Source organism: Cheilinus undulatus, linkage group 8, assembly GCF_018320785.1.
Source record: "Cheilinus undulatus linkage group 8, ASM1832078v1, whole genome shotgun sequence".
NCBI classification, from domain to species: Eukaryota; Metazoa; Chordata; class Actinopteri; order Labriformes; family Labridae; genus Cheilinus; species Cheilinus undulatus.
The window spans coordinates 38,199,464-38,215,834 of NC_054872.1; the positions used below are offsets into that span (position 1 = coordinate 38,199,464).

General features: G+C 40.8%; 1 long non-coding RNA gene across 2 annotated transcripts in view; it reads right to left on the reverse strand.

The window, feature by feature from the left end:
* Positions 1 to 15,057, reverse strand: part of LOC121514037 — a 185,334-nt gene extending 170,277 nt beyond the window's left edge. For both annotated transcript variants that reach the window (XR_005992249.1, XR_005992248.1), the window contains exons 1-2: positions 14,866 to 15,057; positions 14,726 to 14,789 (exon numbers count right to left, since the gene is read on the reverse strand). This is a non-coding gene — a long non-coding RNA (uncharacterized LOC121514037). The remainder of the gene's footprint in view (positions 1 to 14,725; positions 14,790 to 14,865) is intronic.
* Positions 15,058 to 16,371: the final 1,314 nt, after the last annotated feature.

Sequence of the window (16,371 nt, forward strand, 5' to 3'; positions counted from 1 at the left end):
ATTCAAAATGTTTTTAAGAAAATTAATGATCATGTTGATTATACAGAGGTGTCACAAAATTGTGTATCAAATATGATACAATTTAAGGGGTTAAAAAACACCCTTTAGTGTATAGTGTCATAAGAACGCCACAAAACAGACTGGATTACACATTATGAATGCAAGGATTTGCATGGATTTCTCTTTCTTTTGTTTTATACTCATGGTTTGAAATGAAAAGTAATTGGGAGATCAGCCTTGTCCCTTGCTATATGAGATGCAACATTATCTATTTTCTGATGCCCAAATAAACTGATTCATGAAGGAAAAGGAAATATTTTAGTTTTAGCCCTGTCACTGTCAAAAATAAAATCATCCAAGTTTTTTCCCTCATGACGTACCACAAAAAGAGTGCAAACTAAAAGGTCATGCACCCAGTAACAGTGCAAATAGCCATTAACCAGTAAAATGGATAGTTTTGGTGGAATAATAAGAAACATTAGTGTGTTTACCTCCAGGGCATGACCTTAATCCTGAGCTCCCTCCCTACCTCTGTAAGGGACACAGAGATAGGAAACCAGGCTCAGGCAACAATGAATAACATGTCTGTTTTGGGGGGGAAAATCAATAATGTGTTGTGATGTGAAACTGATTCCCCACTGGATTTCGCTGTGCTCTGTGTAAGCCTATTCTCTGTGTGGCCCTGAGGTAAATAGTGTACTTTGTTACAGTGTGTAGCAGTAAGCCTTGGAGACCTGTGCAGCGATTAAGCCGTACTGGAGCACATTAGACCGGGCCATGTCAAGGCGGGCTGAAACAGGCCTGGCATGGAAAGGGAAAAGGGATGAAGAGAGGGCTACACCAGAGGGAAAGAGAGGATCAAAGAGGAGTAAAATGGAGGAAAAAAGGATGGGAGGGCAGGGAGAGAAAAGAAATATGAGGCTGATAAAACAAGAAAGATTACATGTGTGTGATTTCAGCTTATGCACAAGTCACCATGCAATACTTCACTCCCCCATGGATGCATTTTCACTTGCAGAGAGTGAAAAATGCTTAGCAAACCTAGGACACTGGGTGGTGTCACTGCTGACACTGAAGAGAGAGACAGTTGGGATGGTTAGCAGGAGCAGTGGATGAGTGCGGCCAGGATAAAGAGAGAAAACAGAGACAGGACAGGGAGGAGAGAGTGACAAATTCCCTGCTGATGACTATTTACAGGCTATTTCCCCCTCACCGCAGAAACCTGAGGGCTCATCTCTCTTTTCTCATTTCCTTCTCTTTATTTATCCCTCTTCTCTCTTCTGTGGTAAATTTGTCACTTTTGCATAATGGTGCTATACACTGGGGTGGACTGGTGTGGAGCTGGTGGAGCTGGGATGGCATGATGAGCAGCCCAAAGGTCTGATGGAGAAGTGCAGACGGTAATGGAGGAGAGGGCTGAGAGGAGCTGATAGGAGCAAATCTTTCCTCATTCTGAGGAGGGGGAAAAATCTCTGACCACTAAACCCCCAACCCCCCTTTTTATGTTCTGTCCCCCTTGCCCCTGTCACCCACCTCTCCCCTCCATCCCTCCCTCTTGTACACCTACCCTCCTCTCTTTCACCATAGCCTTTCTCCTCGGCTCCTGCTCACCCCTCCACCCTCCCCTTGTCTCTCCAGGAGGCAGTTGTCAATCAAGTGCGTCTCCCACAATCCCTCTGGAGCTCATTGTGCCCGCGGTCGCTGGCGGAGGCAGGCGTTGTGAGGCGGCAGAGAGCCGCAGATGGAGGGAGCGCTGTCAATCATTGTCACTAATTATTAATTTCTGTCACTCAGGCCCCCGTGGCAGCCACGTAGCGGGGGCCTCTCACTCTCTCCCGTCTCTCCCTCCGTTCCTTCTCCAGCCTTCTCCTCTACACTCATTCAGCGAGTCGGGCTGCTTCCCTCTGTCCCTCCCAGGTTCAGTTCCCTTCTACCTCCCTCGTCCCTCGTTAAAGTCTCAGCCTCTCCTTCGCCTTTGCCTCTTTGGTTCAGGTCGCCTGTTGTTTCCATTTCTCCTCCCTCCCTCTCTCACCATGCAGTCCGCTCTCTCTTCTCTCCTTCTTCTCTTTCTCTCTCTCTCTCAATACTCCCAGGGTGAGTTGATTTGGTATGCCACCCTGGCCACACAAAGTTCAACCTTTCATTATGTGATGCACGTGCACTAAGAACTGCCCCCTCTCCCCTCCTCTCCTCTCCCATCACCAGGTCAGTCCCCTTGACTCTCTGCTCCTTTTTAATTGTATTCTGTCCTCCTCCCCTTGCGGCCCCTCGTTTTTCCTATCTGACCCCCCCCAAACGCACCACGCATGACTCCTCTAATTCCTTAAGAATCCCAAAAAGACTTAAAAAAAAAACTGCTTTACTTTTTTTTCTCCCTCTTCTAAATGTTCCAGGTCTGAGGTTCTGATTTGATTCGGTGAACTTGCTGTTTTCAATTTGCACACCGGCACTTTTGCCTGTGATGTCACTGTGATGGCGGCTAATGAGGGAGGCCTGACCCGCATGTAGTTGCGACTGAGAGCGGGGCCGGTCCACTCCACTAAGGGTTCTGATCCGCACCAACCCTCACCTCATTACCAGAGGTGTAGGGCCAGGAGGCAAGGGAGAGAGAAAAAAAGCAGAAAGAGAGAGAGAAGGAGAGATAGAGAGTGATTAGGAGTTACAGTGCACACATGCACAGCCATACAGTATATTCATAAAACAAGCTGCGTACACAGGCCCTATTCTAAATATTCCTCTGCCAAGGTGCACAAACACGAATCCATGCACTTACTCACACCATGTAATACACATATATGTTGTATACAGTCACAATGTTGAATAATTACACACACTAAGGAGTAGCCACGTTAAAAAATACACATTTTTCCCCTTACCAAACATTCATTAAAATGTCCACATAAGCACCATCACACACCTCAATACACACCTTTACAATCTTGCTCATCGTATATACATCCAATTACATGTGCACTAAGTAGACTATAAGACTGAACAGTGAAAGCTTGTTAAAATTATTGAGTTGTGTTAACTTGGAAATTCAAAGCAGCAATTTCAGACTTATTAGATCACATTTTTAGTTTTTCATAAATAGTTAGCCTAATACTTAAGGTATTCTTATCTAAACCTATTGTTGTACTCAAACTATTTTTCAATCATTCCTTAATCCACAAAGTGTTCCCAGCATGCCCTTGGGCATTTTGCTTTTAGACTGAAAGTCAAAGTAAACTGTTTAACTGGGCTTTTATGTTACCCGTTATGCAGTCATCACTGTTAAGATTCTTTAATCACATGTTCTAATCATTTTTGTTGTTAGACACTTTCGCACTCAGTTAACGAGGTCCTGCCTGTAGGGAAAAAATATAGCATCACATGATAGGTGAGCTAAATTTATTTTAGGAACCCATCCCGTATCACCCTTCAGTCATTGTTACCCAAGTTAACAGCACAGAGTGGCATTTGGGTGGAATAAATGGTAAATCATAATTATGTGAAATCAATGAGTGCAAATAGCAGAAGATGAGGAGCATGTAGCTCTAACAAAAATCATAGTCATTTAACATCCTTATGAGTTAAATTCAAACAGAATTTTAGAAAGTATAGTAAAGTTTCCAAAGCTCAGTTCAACTTTGGAAATTTAACAGAAGATAAATACCAGGTGGCATGTACAAGTAAAATCAAGTTAATCTAAATTAAAATCACTTAACTACTCAACAAATGCTATTTCTTTCAGTTTGTATTGCTTTAAAAATTACGTAATAAGTTTCCTTTATTTTAAGTTATTCTAGCTAGTTTACAGCAAACTTACATTTTCCCGAACTGAAGGTTACTCACCATTAACATAACTAGTTTTTCTTTACTCTCCTTTACATTTGGACAAAATAAATATACACATCCAGCTGGTATTAACCACAATAATGCCCAAATACTTTTAACTTGTATCCATCAGGATACATTTTCCCAAAAGCTAAAGAATGCAATATTTGCGAAATTTAGCATCATCTGCATCAATGGAAACAGGATACTAATTTGAGTTAATTTCTCCACCAATAGATTTGTAAACACATCAATGCTCTTGAAAAATTGGGTATTTTGAAAAACTATTAGGGACACTCCCTGTAAAAGGGTAAGACCACTGCATTCACAGTCTGGCAGTGAAAGCACACCAGATGTTATTTTTGTGGTCAAGGGCAGGACAGTGAAAGTATGTGAGGTCAACAGAGAAGCACAACAGTAGAAGAACAGTGGCAGAACTCTTCCAAGTGAAAATAAAGGATTTTAACTTCTTCATTGCTCTTAGTTGCAGCAACATTTACAACACAAATGGTACCTATCCTGCACACAAAGAGGAAAGACATGATCTAAATAGATGGCAAAAATTATATCTCCTAAATTCTGTCTTTTTGTTTCCCCAGTGTCTGTCCAGAGGGTATATGCTTGCAGCCAGCCTGAGTCTACATGAACACAACTAAATTGTGTTGTCAGTTAGCTGCCTGTTTACATGGGTCTGGGGTCTACTCTCCCTGTTCTTGTCACATGATGAATTAAATGGCTCCTGTCTTGGGTTTATGCTGCTGTTCCTACACAAAGCAGCAGAGTGCAGAGGAAGTGTGGTCACCAATGTCCAACTAAGCACTGATACATACATAAACAAATCAAAGAACAGGACTTTGGTCAAGTTATAGATTCAATGTGTGCTTAAATGTTCAGTACATCTGTATGAACAATAAAGTTGAGGTATGGTTGTACAGTAGCTTCATTAGGATATTTAACTGGACTACAGTCCTCCTCACTGTGTACAAGCTCAGGGGGAAATTGATTTAGTGACAAATGTTGTTTAGATTCTATCATGCTATTTAGGGACAGGCCTCCTTGTAGTTGGTCACTATGGATCTTCTTTCTGTTGGCCTTGCTAAGAAGTTAGTTATCGATTGCTGGTTGTAAGCTGCCTTCTAACAGTGAAAACACGTACTGCGAAAACATTACAAATTTTACAGCCCTACATTTTGTACATGTCCTATAGTTTACTTTTGGTACAAATAAAATACACAGTTAACCCTATATGGTGATATCTAATGGCAGAAGACAACATGGCTTATCCTCGACTTCACAGTAGGGCTGGGTGATTTGTTTTGTTGCTCTCAACAGTGATTGTATCATGGTGGTATAATAAAATTAATTCAGATTACATGCTCAAATGCATATTCAGGTGTAACAACTCCCCTTCTTTCACCACAAAAGCCTGTGATGGCACCAACTCTTATCCGAGCATATGATTCCAGAGAAAATATTCTATATGTCATTCTGTGTTCATGTCATTGTAACTGCTCCTGGGGTTTTAAGTTTCATTTCTCTCCTGCTGAGGCGTCAAGCTGCAACTGTGCCAACTACATTTAATGACATAGGCATTCATAATAAAAGCACTCAAGCAAAAAGGAAAAAAAAAACACTATGGACTTTAATAGTGAAATAGCTAGTTTATCGTTGACATAACTTTGCAGAGTGACAATGAGTGTTTGGAGCTACTGTTTTTAAAGCTACTCCTCTAACCCTGTTCAACATCACATCCAGCTTCTTTTAATCAACATGGGCTTAAAGCAAACAAGTCATCAGTGACTTAAAACACATATTTTAAGCCTGATATTAAACACATCACTGCAGTCAAACCAAGTTGATCCATTGCAGCTCACAGCTTGTGTTAAAGTCCCAGACAGGCCAACAGACATGCTGAGCACACTCGCTGTGTAGTGCTGTTATTACAAACATCAAACTTTGTTTTTTACCTCATTGCTGCGCTACAAATTAATTGCAATGACACAAACAGGTGACGTTTGGCTACCTGGCTGCTCTTTAATATCAGAGCAAAACATGCTGATGAACAGACTGAGACTGAGTTGTCCCCTGCCACATATCAGTTTGTTTAGGTGAGTTGTATACATATTAGAGTAAATCAGTCTTCAGCTGTATTACCTAGGTGTGTTTGTCTGATTTCAAGAAATTCTACTTAGTACAAGTCAAGTTGGGAAACACATTTACATGTATTTAAAAATACAGTTTTAGTCAGTCCAACACAATAATTCTGCCTTTTCTGATTGCGTGCAAAAGTATAATGTGTATGCTGCATGCTTGCTAGAGACTGAGAAACACATTACAAATGCACATAGACATACCCACTCTCTTTAAAGCCCACACTTTCTACACACCATATACATCTTCTCCCTCGTCTCCTCACGGATTACTATTCGCGACAGACCTGTGCTGCTCTAATGAGGGGCAGAGGAAGAGGCCAGCTGGACACCACTGATCCTTCACCTCCCATCTCCCTCCTCCCTTGCATCACTCCATCTATATCTCTCTCCAGCCACACACACAAACACACACACATCCCTTTGCCCCCACAACCCCCTGCATGCCCCAAAGTCCTGTTCTGCATACAGCCATTAGCACCCCTCTACCCCTAACCTTCTGTCTCTGCTCCCCTCACCTCCTCCCACCTCCCTCCCACTGCCTGTCTGCCTCTTTTCCTCCGTCTCCCTTCCTTCCTGTCGCTCTCTTTTCCTAGGCACCTGTCACTTTTCCCTGTCTTCCCATCGCTGTTGTTTTTTCTCTCTCAATCTCCTTTTTCTCATCTCCTCTTACCTGTCACTGTCTTTCTCTTGCCATCTGATTGTCTCTTTACTCCCTTTATCTATCCATCCCTCTTCTCTCCGTCACGAACCTCCTTTCTCTCCCTGTTTCAGAGCATTTGTGTGTGCTTCTGCATTTGTGCGTGTGTGTGTGTGTGTCAGCATTCAGCACCTCAGTGGAGACAGGGTTTATTGGGGTAATGCATTTATCACTGCTGCAAGCCAGGGCCTCACCTCCTTCTTTGAGTCAGTGAGTAATGAAAATGGGATCACTTCTGACAACACTGTGCAACACACACACAAGTCTCAAACAAATGCACTCCTTAGAACACACACAAAACACAAAAATGCATAGTCTGGCTTTTGCAACAACTGCACGGATTCAAACACACGAGCAGGTATTTAGAAACATCTAAAAGTCTCAAATAACTACATCTTAATGATGCTCATGAGCTCACGAGCACATAACTCTCACAAATGAACTGGCAGTTTGTAATGGGACAGCCATTTGGGGGTTTTTTGTATTTCTTTAGATAGTTGGGTTTTTTTCATCTTTAAAATCTGCACTGAAATCAATTACTTCCAAGATTGAATACACTAAGAAGCTTTAAATTTGATTAGAGTTGATAAGTACTCCGCCTATGCTTAATGCTTTTCAGCACGCATTTTCCCAAAAGTCCCGACCTGGCTCGCAATCCTCGCTCCAGTTCATCCCAAAGGTGCTCAATGGGGTTGAGGTCAGAGCTCTAAATGGCCAGTCAGGTTCTTCCACATCAAACTCTTCAAACCATGTCTTTATAATCCTTGCTTTGTGCACCCGGACACAGTCTTGATGGAATAGAAAAGTGTCTTCCACAAGCTGCTATGGCGTCAGTTTTATCAGAACTTGATGACATTTCTTCGTTAAAAGAAGAACAAAGAACAGCATTGAGTTGTTTTCTTTTCGAAAACGACAGAAGTCGTGTACTGACGTGTCTGCAGTCGCCATGGTTTGCGTTATGCAGTTCTCTATGGAGTTTACTCCTTGGTAGTGGCGCACCTCAGTAGCAGATACAATGTCATGTGTTTTGTTGCTCTGATTGGCCCATAAAGATCTGAAAGACAGAATGTTCATCCAATCACCTTACAAGTTTTTTCAAAGGTTCTGCCCTTTCCCAAATAGACTCTAAGGGAGGTTTTCCAGAAGGATGTGTTAAACAAATCCATCTGGCATTAGGGATGGGTACCTTTCTCAAAAAGGCATCCCTACATGCAAATGAGTCTGACATCTGAAAGATTTAACTAATAACCAAAACAATTTATTTAGGAAACCATTTGTTGTAACATGTAACATTTTTAATAGGTTAGATTATGTGTTTTGGTGAATGTTCTTAATGATGATTGATTTCTCTCCACTGACTTTATCTACTCATTTTCTCTCTCTTCCATATTATCATTCACACAAACGCATGCCTCTGTCTCCTTCTGTTGTCTCTATGCCTGTGTGATCTTTTGTCAACACTCCTACGTTAATAAAGGTTGAAAAGATTCTGCGGTAATCTGCATGTTGATGAGGTTTATTTACGAGCATAAATATCGATCATAAATATCGATCATAAATATCGATCATAAATATCGCCAATAGTGCCAGGCGCTATGAGAAATATGCACGGAAAAATAAAACGACAAAAGGGGTCATCCACAAGTTTACTGATCCCTGATGACTGAATGTTAAAATATTAAAATGATTGTCAGGTGACCCGCAGAGGGGCCGCTCGGTCATAGTATGTATAGGAACTGATCCCCTCCGTTATTAACAGCACACCTGCCCCCACACACCTGTGAGGGGCCGTGTGTATTTCTGCCTGCCGTGGTGAGAAGACCAGGAGGTAGCTGGTGCGGACATGAACCCATTGCTGCTGATTCTGACCACGTTTCCCACCGGTTTGACAGTTTCCAGCATTGTATACCAGGGATGGCAGGATTTTACTGCATTACAAGTGTCAGACTTGTTGCGAGAATTTAATAAATTGTGCGCAATTGCTGCAATCTCGCGCCGAAATTCAGCGCTCATGTAACTATCGCTGACGTAAAACAAGCGAGACATCGGTTCATACACAACTTTAGAGGGTAAATCACTTGCATTGGAAAAGTCTCTCATGATGCTGAGTCAAAGCATACCCTCACACACGTGACGGCAGCTCTGACACAGAGAGGAGGGGGCGGGGCTCTCTGCTCAGTGAGCAGTTTGCTCAGCTCTGCTCATGTAGTCAGAGGGCACGGGCAGAAAACCAGGACTTAGAAATTAAATACATTAATTTAAACAGGATAAATAACTTTGGGCTATTTAGTTTGTTTAATAAAAGGACCAAGTAAAACCTGCTCCATAGGAAAGTTATCTTTAAATTGCTTCTGTTGTGATCTGGCGCTATATATAAAAAACAATTAAATAAAATACAGTCGACGTTCAAGGGGGGAGAGGGGTGCCGTTGGCTGGGCAGGGCACCCTCCCAATAGAATGGTAGGGGAAACACTGAAAGTAAACAAACTACTTCGTCGACCATCAACTATGTGTACTGAACATCTTCTTTCCTTATGTAGTTCTTTTTCCAACAAACTAAGATGTCATCTTTCCCTGGTAAGAGCAGAGTCTGCTCCTCACTCATCAATCAATCATGTGACTGTCCATGCAGGAGCATATCGGAGCCTTAGTACTATTAAACGTCACACACCCGAAACGTGCACACAGGATTTGTTACATTCTATTTGTATTTACTGCAAAAATTAATAGAAAGTGGCAAATTGTTTCATTCTGCGATGAAAATAGGACGAGCCCGTGGCTCTGTCATTCCTTCAAAATCACCCTTAATCCATCCATCCTGACAGAGAGCTTCTTACAGCATCAGCTGTGCCAAGTTGGAGAGGTGCAGAGCATTTTTTGGACGCACTCACACTAGTCAGTCCATACCATGCCTTAATCTAGTGTCTCTAAGGTGACTGAGTGAACAAACGTATAACTTTATCAAGTGTATTTTCATGGTTGTTATCCACATGATAAATGGGCAAATCACGGTGTTCAAAGCGAGGATTCGGTACAAGAGAGAGGGCGGCGAACGAGCAGGAAACAGCCGGGGCCGATCTGAATCATCAATTATTCCACTGCTTCCTCAGGTTAGAAGTTTTGCCATGGTAAACCTTGAACTCTCCTATCTCTCTTCCTATCAGCCATGCTTGTTTTGTTGATTCAGTGAGCTGCTACCGACATTATTACTCTCATGCATGCAACGCTGCATTCATGTCCAGCATGGAAATTGACTATTCTTCCACTCTCTTGCAGTCATGGATGTGTTTAGGTACCGAAACATGGTACTGTTTGATTTTACATGAATCGGTACTCGTTGGTACCTACAAAAGTACCAAATTCGGTACCCATGCCTACCTTGCTCTAGTTTTGTGTCTGACTGTGAGGATGAGCCATCAACATCTCCCCTCACTGCTTTATTTTCTATATCATGTTTTTAAACAACACAGTCTCAGTAATGTCAGTGATTCATAGCCATAGGAAACAAATAGGCTACTTCATTAAACAGGTGCGTAAGTGAAGAATTAATCCATTAAAAAGTTGTAAGCAATCTCCTTCACACTGTGTAAATTGCACAAGAGAATAGGACACATTTAGGGATTAAAACACTGCCTACATATTGGTGCAATTTATATACAGTGTGCAGTGTGACTAAAGTATTTGGTTACTGAAAAGAAATTACTTTCGGGTGCAGATGGCCTGGCACTTAGGTCATGTCCCATGTATGCGGGCAGCCTGGGTTTACGACTGGCCTGGGGCTCCTTCAGCACGTCAGTCCCCGCTCCCTCATTCCCGTTTTCAACTCTATGCACTGTTTTTCTCTATAATTAGAAAAAGAATATTGGTGGCCCAGGACGTCTATTGTTGTTAGTGCGATATTTCAATATTTCATTGATTTTAAGTATGTATCACAGTTAAAAAATCTGGTATCAAGGCTACTACAAAGAAAGGAGATTAATGCCCTTTTGCTGGGATTAGAAAGATGGAAAAAAAAGTATATCATTTTTTTTAATCACAGTTCATTTTTTTCTGTTTTTGCGATGCCAAAATTAACAGATAAAGGCAACTTTTAGAATGCTTTAGGAGATAGCCTCAGTGAAACAAATTGTTAAACACCCTTTCTAATGATTACATTCCACAGCAAGTGCTTTACCTGGCAGTTTTAAGAAATCCTAACTTCACTGCCCTTAGTTGGCTTCAACAGCCCAAGAAAAATGACAAAGAACACCTTAACTGTAGTCTGATAAATACTTTACTCTAAGTAACTATAAGCAGATGAGTAAGTTGATATCATGTGGCTCCAAAGGTAACATGTCCAACTCTTTCTCTGTAGGAGGAAAGCAGGTAAGGATCAAGTGTTAATGGCCAGGGGTGCCTGTCTAATCCCATTTACTCTGCTAGTGTCGAGAGGGTGGGGGAGCTCTTCACCAGTTTAAAACGATACCATCAGCACAGGTATTCAAGCTTCGCTCTGATTGGCCTTGACAGAACAAAACATCGCCGGAGCAAACAACTCAAGCACCTCCCACTACATCAAACTCAGGAGGACAAGGTCAGATCAGCGACGTAAACTTTAATCTTAGAAAACAAACTTCTCTCCACACTGCACCCTTAAATGCGGTGTATCGCAGCGCAGGAGGGCATTGCTAATGCACCAAGCCGTGCGTGCAGAGCCCAAGTCAAAGGACTGCTGACTAATGTGCCGAAATGGTTGAAAATACTCTGTGGTATTGCAGATGGCAGAGGTATTTGTTATTCATATGGCCCTCAAGGTGCATCCACAAGGCTGTGCGTAAAAGTGTGTGTCCACACGTGCAAGTGTGGATGTCTATGAGTGTATGTTTTTTGTGAGTAGGTGTGTGTGTCTGGTGCTTCATCCACAGTGCTGAGGATGCCATTAATGCTTGCTGCTGATCGCCCTCCCACATTTAAATAACAATAGTGCAGTCAGAGAAAGCATTGGTGTGAATCCAACCCGCAAAACACCCAGGAGCTGCGGGCCCCACTCCTGCTGTGTATCTGCATGTTTGTGTATATGTGTGGGTGCACTCATACATCCACATACATGTGAGTCTCAGAAATATAGTAAGACAGAAACAGGAAGGTGAGCGCGCAAGGCAGCAAGAAAGAGGAGAGCGGGCTGCAGCAGTGTCTAAAATACACATCAGCAGTGAGTTGTGCAGAAAGGTTGTGTGATGAGAGAGTGCAGGTCCAGGGAGCTGCCCTATTAGCATGCACTGGTGGCCCTGGATCCCTCTGTGGATGAGCTGCATCTCCTCTAAACTGAATACATTGCTGGGCCAGAGGTGGACAGAGACTGACTGGAGGGTTTCAATCTAGTTTCTTACTTTAGAAAAAATAGACGTTTCAAGTTTATCTCTTATTCTGAAGTGGTCTCAAAAACATCTATCAAAGCACGATCCCACACAACTGAACATTTAGTATTTCTGTCATTATAAAATCATTTGGACAGCTCATTATGAGAATCACCAAGTGCAAAAAAAACTCATGTTGAGAGATCACATGAATAAGTGTTACAAAAAGAAAAATAATTATAACATTTATGGTAAATCAGAAACAATAATCAATTCACAGCTCAAGAACAAAACAATCATGCTATTTACGGGTTAATCATTTTTGCATCAAATCAATCAAATTTTTCGTTATAGGCATGGCTAATTTCTGAAAACACTCACATTAGGCTTCATGTAGGCGTCACTTAATGTGAGCTACAAGTCTACTTTGCAGAAGCAACACTTGTATTCATTAGGGGTGTAACGATTCATCGATCTGGATTGATATAGCTTATCGATTGTTTGAGCAATGATTCAGTCAAATCGATTGAAAGTATAAACATGGTTACTAATCACCATTTTTACCTTATGCTTTTATTTTAAAAGTTCCCCCACATGCTTGGTTATGACAGTTTCCACCCATCCACTAGTCACAACACCGCTAGGCGCAGATAGCAGGTAATGGCTGGCAGCCAAAATAGTATCAATATTGTGGTTTTTTTTCCCTTTATGTGAAAAGTAACAGATTGTGGTAAATGGGTTCACAATATCGTCTGATATCGATCGCAGGCCTCTAAATTGAATCAAATCTAAATCGAATCGTGGCAGACTTTGTGACATTGGCAAATATTGAATCGTTGTTCTGAGAATCGATATTGTATCATATCGAGATGAAACTGGTAATTTACATCCCTAGTATTCATAAAGACCTAAAAAGACAACTATTGTACTCAAGTACAAGTACAGTTACTTTGTTTGCAGTTTACTTCAGCAGAAGTAAAAGTACTGGTCTATAAATCCACTCAAGGAAAAAGGAAGTAAGTTGAAGTTTAACCAAAGTACTGAGAAGCTACTTTTGATACTGGAGGGGCTTGTACTGTGAAATATGATCTGTCTTTAATGTACAATAACAACAACACAATAAGTCCCTCCAACTAGGTTGTTTATTATCATAGTCCAACATTACCAGCTGTTCTCATCACCTGGTCACACCTATCCGATAGCACTGCTCATCTTCCTTCACTGTTAGCCTATCATATCACCACTGCCCCTTTTAAATGTGGCTTTCTCCTCCACCAGTTTATTCATGGCACCTCCCTATCACTGCCAAGTCTGCAGGCCCATCAACATTCATCTAATCAGCCTCAGATGGCATCATGAACCACCACCACCACAAGTGTATGGACTCCACGATGGGATAGATCTTGCTGCTGCTCAGGGCAGATACCATAGACTGTAGAAAGAATCGGACAAACCCTGTGTGACATCAGTCGTCTACTTACAATAGGCGGACTCAAACAGCTCTTGAAGCCACTCCTTTGGATCAACCTAATAGCCTGCCCACTAAGCGCGACCTCCTGTCAGCCTGCTAGCTAGCATTCTGGTTGACAGAAATGGAGCCTCTGCCTGCTGAGCTATCTGTCAATCAAACGAGACGTGCCAATCAGCTTTCATCATCAATATAATCCATCAATCGTGGTACAAAAAAATTCACCCCCCGTACAGTGGGAGCACAATAAGACACTAGCTAATGAGACATGTTTGGTGTTTTTAACCAGGCTATAAACCAGTTATTTCTAGTGTCAAAACTGGCTGTTTAACATGTGTCGAGACAGGACTTCCAGTGTTCTGCAGTCAGCCTCAAGTGGACACTCGTGGTATAGCAATTTTTTGCACTTCCGCATTGGCTTCATTTTTCAGGACTGGAGACTGCCGCTTGGCAGACATCCTTCAATCACATTATGTCTCTGTAGAGTTCAAGCATCAAAGAGCCTCTGATTATCTTCTGACCAGTTTCTAAGTCTCTCCTGATTGAACTGTATGTTGTCCTTACAAAACAAACTAAAATGAATTAAAATAAAATTAGAGACAAGAATACCCCCTAAAATTTAGCCTAGTCTTTAACTGCAGCATACTGATTGACATGTAAACCCAAGACTTAGCGTGTAAATCACCATTTTTGATTGGAGAAGACTTCATTCAATGGTATTTCTTATGTCTAGAGTTGTATTCAAATATCAACTTTGAATAAGCTAAATAAATGAAAAGTAAAGGGCAGCCCATTTGCATTTGCTTTTAAAAATGTATGTTTTCTTTTTCAGGCCTTTTTGAGTCTCAACCCTGACAAGTACCTGGAAAAACTAACGCTAAAACTACTAATAGCTTGATACAAAAATTAGACTAGTCTAACAAAAAGCGGTAAAAACTAATTAAAACTAAACTGAAATTGAAAACAGAAGCGAAATTTGAAAAAAAAAAAAAAAAAGAACACCTCATCAAAAATCCCAAACTACTATAACTTTGCACCATACACAACACTGGAACCCAGGACTTAAAACAACTACAGGCCTATATCCACCTTGATTAGTTTGATTGTTAACACCTGTTTGCATATTAACTGATACAGTCTCTACCATAAATGAATTAATAACAAACTGATAACTCCTTCAAAATAAATTATAAACAGACTGTCAAAATAAACAAAATGTTCATTTATTACAGCAAAAACAACTGATGGTACTTACCGAGCACTCTGAAGTACAATTTTCACAACTTATTCTAGAGGTGTCCACTGTGGTAACCGCCCACCTGAGAGATGAAAGACGTTGGTGTTAGCTAAATGACCGTTTGCCTGATAACGGTTAAAACTCCTGTGCTAACTTACTAGCAAGTACGGATATGTGTTGACTTCGTTATCCACAACTAAAAGATAACTATTTTAGGCGACTCATTATCGTCGTCATAGGCCTCTACTATGGACAGTTCGGGATATTTCCCCCCGAGTTTGCGGACCCCGCAAAACAGCTCTCTGTCAAAGCAGGTAGAATACAGATGGGATGCAGTAAGGTAAGCTCAGTTCTAACAAACATCGATGACGCATTTTTTTTTTTTTTGCCAACTTCAGCGGAAACCGGAAACGCACTACAGGTGTCAGGAAGAAGACGCTATTTTTTAGCAGTCTTTCTTTCTAAAGTTTTTTTTTTTTTTTTGATTACTATTAATATTATTTCATATTCTACATCTCACTTAGGATTTATTGTTGGCTAAACTCTCCAAAACCCTCAAGAAAATCATAGTCCATTCTAAAGTTAATCTGTGATGACTATATTTTATATTTTACCTGAATTATAACCTTTCTTATCAAAGCAACAAATAAATGAACTTACTTTATTTACACGTACAATACAACCTTTTTCAAAATACAAACCTTTTTTCTTAAAATTCAGAAACCTTTTTTTGGTAATGTTAATAATGTAGATGAGTGCATTGAACCATACAATTTCAAATGTAATGTCAGAATACATAGCAAATCCATGATGTGCACAAACGACAGGATGCCAGAGAATAGAGTAATGGGAACTGAGATGACTTTAAGGGGAAAAAAATATTTAAGAATTGAGGGGGGGGAAAGCAGAAAATGGTCAAAAATTGGTTAAGACTGGCAAAAATTTAGATGGAAAATTTGTGAAATATGATAACAGGCTGGAAAATTGGATTAAAATTAGCAAAATGGGTTGAAAGAGACACAAAATGGATAACAGTGATAAAATGGGTGAAGTGAATGGGTAGGAAAGGATGGTGAAAATCTGTAAAAAAAAAAAAAATGTGCGAAAGTTGGATAGAGTGACAAAAAAGACACAGAAATGGATAACAGTGGCAATACTGGGCTAAGAAAGGCTGAAAGGAGCCTAAATGGGTGGGAAAAATGGTGACATGCAACTAAAAGTGAAAAAAGTTAGTTATACTTGGTGAAAAATGGTCAAAAAGTAGCTATAAATAAACAAAAATTGGATAACAGTGGCAAAGTTGGGCCAAGAAAGGCTAAGAAGGGCAAAAATGGGCAGGAATAAGCAAAAAGTGGCAAAATGGATTTAAAGTCACAAAAATGGATAGCAGTGGCAAAAATGGGCTAGGTAAGACTAAAAGGAGCAAAAATGGATTGTAAAACATGTTAGGAAGCAGTTAAAAGTGACAAAAACTTGTTAAAAGTCACAACATTGGGTTACAGAGGCAACAACGTGCAAAAGTGGTAGAAATGGGTATCTAAAGTAGTGAAAAGGGTTGGAAAGTAGCAAAAATAGGTTAAAAGTATCAAACTTAATTACAATGGGCAAAAATTGGTTGAGAGTGAAAACACATAGCAATAAATAATTTGAACATCAAAACCAAT